General features: G+C 45.7%; 1 long non-coding RNA gene across 1 annotated transcript; it reads right to left on the bottom strand.

Annotated features, from left to right (window-relative positions):
* Window positions 1-251: 251 nt before the first annotated feature.
* Window positions 252-1722, bottom strand: LOC136328885 (uncharacterized). The gene is made up of 3 exons (XR_010730105.1): window positions 1543-1722; window positions 1036-1256; window positions 252-727 (listed from the first exon to the last, which is right to left on the bottom strand). It is a non-coding gene; the product is annotated as an uncharacterized lncRNA (long non-coding RNA).
* Window positions 1723-4330: the final 2608 nt, after the last annotated feature.

Consider the following 4330-nt stretch of genomic DNA (forward strand, 5'->3'; position numbering starts at 1 on the left):
CACCAAGGGTGAATGAACTATACCATTTAGGGCAGTGGTCCTCAATCCCCGGGCCGCGGACCACTACCGGTCCATGGGCTATTTGGTACCAGTCCGCAGAGAAAGAATAAATAACTTACATTATTTCCGTTTTATTTATATTTAAGCCTGAACAATGTTTTATTTTTTTTAATGACCAGATTCCCTCTGTTACATCCAAGACTCACTCTTGATGCTTGTCTCAGTCACATGATACATTTATCTGTCCCACCGTAAAGGCTGGTCCGTGAAAATATTTTCAGACATTAAATCAGTCTGTGGCCCAAAAAAGGTTGGGGACCACTGATTTAGGGGACTCCTTCATTACCCTATTAAAGAAGTCTTGATATTCTATTTGGAAAACAAAATTGTCCAAGCAAGTCAAGAAATGTGGAATTGTCTAATTGTCTCCCTTAGGTAAGAACATAAAGCACAGAAGTTCAAGGTTCATGTTCTAACCAGTGAGCTTGTTTTCTGTACATCACTTTTCATAAGAAGGTCCCTATGCTTCAGACCGGGTGACAAACACCCAAGGGACACTATATGAATCCAATCTAACCACTAAAATGGCACTTTATAAACTCCAGAGTCACTGCCTCCAGTCTTCTGGTGATTCTTCTACAGAAGTACCTGTTTTGCTTCTATTCTTGGTATTATTTTAGTCAGTTTTATGTTCCTTATGATCCTATTTGCTACTGGTATCTTGACACTTAAAAATAAAAAGAGAGAAAATTGTAAAATTCCTGATTACCTAATTTAGTAAAGACATTAGTGTATCGTCATCATCATCGTCATTGTCATCATTACCAAGTGAAAGAAAAAAACTTTTTAATATAAAATCCTTCCAGTAGCAGGATTAGCAAAACTGAAAGCACTCAAGCCATCTCAGCCCATGAGGAACGAAGAACCCCACGGTGCCCCTTTTTCCTAACAGGAAAACGGAGGTTACCGGCAGCTGCAAGATGATAGAATGTCTCATAGCAGATGTGAGAGACTGTCGCTTTTTCAAAGTATTACCCGTGAAAAGGCAATAATCTGATAAAGTTGTCATGACACAGGGAAATGAGAGGAGCGAGGAGGTTGTGGGGGGCGGAATGGGTGACGGTTAGTTATGGTGATGATGATAGTGATGGTTGGTAATGGTTGGTGATGGTGCTGATGGTGGCGCTGGCCGGCTCCTCGCTCGTTTCTCCATCACTGCCTATCCGTCCTCTCTGCCTCTTCGGTCCCGCGTGCCTCTGCCCGGAGAAACACAGCCGACAGGATTTGCACCCACGCCACACGTCCGCACGGCTGCGGCGCCCCTATAGCCAGCACCGACCTGCGCGCCCCGCGCGACCACGCGGCGGTGGCCCTCTTGGCGATGGCACCTGCATGCTGTCCACGTCCCCAAGTGAGCACTGCCTCACCTCCCCCCAAGCACCCGGGGTCGCGCGGATGACCCAGGGCCCAGCATCCCCCTGCGGCAGCGTCCGGAGCCCACCCCCGCCGGCCGCCTCCCCGCCGCCTGCCGCAGTCACTCACGCCTATACTGGGCCCCGCCGCGCGTCCGCCCCGAAACAAAGGCTACGCGGCCGCTGCGCCGCGGGCCGCTCCTGAAGTCCAGGCGGCCGGGAACCCGGAACCGGGAGGAGGGTGGAGGCGGGGGTGGAGAGGCGAAGAGGAGGGACAGGAGGGGGAGGGGCCGTGGCGGCGCAGGCCGGACTGCCGGGGCCACGTACAAGTCACCTCTCGGGCCGCCACCCTCCAGGGCGCTGTCCTCCCGGGCCCGCAGCCCGAACCCTTCCAGAAGGGACCAGGGTACCGCACCTCAGGCGGGAGGGGTGGGAGGGAGAGTGAGTGTGTGTGTGTGTTCGTTCCTTCTTCCTGGGGTGGGGGAGGTGGAGGTGGATGCGATCGTCTACATCCACCTCCACCTCCCCCACCCACCGTCTCCAAACACTCGGTAAAACACCAGACTCGGCCCCATCGGTCCACCCTTGGTGGCTTGCGCGGCCTCTTCGTCCTCCACATCTCTGTCCTGACGGTCAACTGGTACAGGAAGGGCGGAACTGCCACGGGAAGCCGAAGTGCTCAGACACTAGTCTGGTGATAGGCAAGCGGCCTGGAGAAAGACGGGATCCTTCGAGACTGGCCACATCGTGCTTGTCTCCCTCCCCAGCAGGATGGGTCAAAGTTGGAGGGTGGGACAAACCCATGCTATCCTCCAGAGGCCTGCCTGGAGTTGGGATCGGGAGCTTGCCTTTCTGGGAGAAGTAACACTTGCGCTTGGCTCAGTCATTTGCACCTTGTTATAAATAGTAACTTTCGTTTTAAAAAATTAATAGAATTTTTAAAAAATCAGAAATAGAAAGAATAGTGTAATGAAGCACAAGTGCTCAGTTCCAGCTTCAAACTTCCTTTCCTTCCTTCCTTCTTCCCTCCCTCCCTCCCTCTCTCCCTTCCTTCATTCCTTCTTTTTCTTAAATTTTAAAATTATTTTTAATTTATTGTGTTAACATGAACTCAAATGTCCCACTCAATATAACACCCTCACCCCCACCCCCTTGTCCCCCATTATCCCCCCCTTTGCTCCCCTCCACCTAACACCCTCCCCCTTTCCCTTGGGATTTGCTGTCCTGTTATCTATATCTCTTTGTTATGTATATATAGTTTCACTAATCCTTTCACCTCCTCCCAATCCCATCCCCTCATCCCCCTTCCCTCTGACATCTGTCCCTCTGCTCCCTGGGACCCCGCCTCTGCCTCTATTCCATTCCTCAGTTCACTGTGTTCATTAGATTCCACATATAAGTGAGATCATATGATATTTGTCTTTCTCTGCCTGGCTTATTTCACTTTAAATAAAGATCTCTAAATCCATCCATGCCATCAAAAAGGGTAAAATTTCCTTCTATTTTATGGCCGTGTAGTATTCCATTGTGTCTATGTACCACTACTTTTTAATCCACTCGTCCACTGACTGACATTTGGGCTGTTTTCAGATCTTGGCTATTGTAAACAATGTAGCAATAAACATGGGAGAGCATATCTTTTTTTGAATCAGATATTTGGTATTCTTAGGATATATTCCTAAAAGTGGGATAGCAGGGTCAAAAGGCAGTTCCATTTTTTATTTTTTGGGGAAACTCCAGACTCTTTTCCACAGTGGCTGCACAAGTCTGCATTCCCACCAGCAGTGCAGGAAGGTTCCTTTTTCTCCACATCCTCGCCAGCACTTATTTTGTGTTGGTTTGTTAATGAGCGCCATTCTGACTGGTGTGAGATGATATCTCACTGTGGTTTTAATTTGCATTTCTCTGATCATCAGTGAAGTTGAACATTTTTTCATATGCCTGTTGGCCATCTGTATGTCCTCTTTGGAGAAATGTCTATTCAGTTCTTTTGCCCATTTTTTAATTGGATTGTTTACCTTCCTGGTTTTGAGTTTTAGAAGTTCTTTATAAATTTTGGTTATTATTAACCCCTTATCAGACATATTGATGAATATGTTCTCCCATTGTGTGAGTTCTTTTAATTTTGTTCATGGTGTCTTTTATTGTGCAAAAGCTTTTTAGTTTGATATAGTCCCATTTGTTTATTTTGTCCTTTATTTTACTTGCCCGTGGAGATAAATCAGCAAAAATATTACTACAAGAGATATCAGAGTTTACTGCCTATGTTTTCTTCCAAGATGTTTATAGTTTCATGACTTACATTTAAGTCTTTTATCCATTTTGAGTTTATTTTTGTGAATGGTGTAAGTTGGTGGTCTAGTTTAATTTTTTTTGCACGTACCTGTCCAATTTTCACAACAACATTTATTAAAGAGACTATCTTTACTCCACTTTTCGCTCTTATCTCCTTTGTCCAATATCAATTGACAGAAAGGCATGGGTTTATTTCTGGGTTCTCTGTTCTGTTCCATTGATCAGTATGCCTGTTCTTATACCAACCTGTTTTGAGTACAATGGCCTCGTACTATAACTTGATATCAGGAAGTGTGATACCTCCCACTTTATTCTTCATTTTCAAGATTGTTGAGGCTATTGTGTTCTTTTTTGGTTCCATATAAATTTTTGGAATATTACATATCTCTGAAGTATGCCATTGGTATTTTAATAGGAATTGCACTGAATCTATATATTGTTTTGGGTAATACAGTGGTATCTTGAGATACAAACAGACCAATATATGAATTTTTTAAGATACAAGCTGTGACTCGGTCCATATTTTTGTTCAAGATCCAAGCAAAATTCTGAGATAGGAGTTATGATTCAGGAAGCTGCAGCTAGTTGGAGCGTTGGCACACGGGTCCAGTATTGGCAGTTTG

This window comes from Saccopteryx bilineata, chromosome 3 (assembly GCF_036850765.1).
Source record: "Saccopteryx bilineata isolate mSacBil1 chromosome 3, mSacBil1_pri_phased_curated, whole genome shotgun sequence".
NCBI classification, from domain to species: Eukaryota; Metazoa; Chordata; class Mammalia; order Chiroptera; family Emballonuridae; genus Saccopteryx; species Saccopteryx bilineata.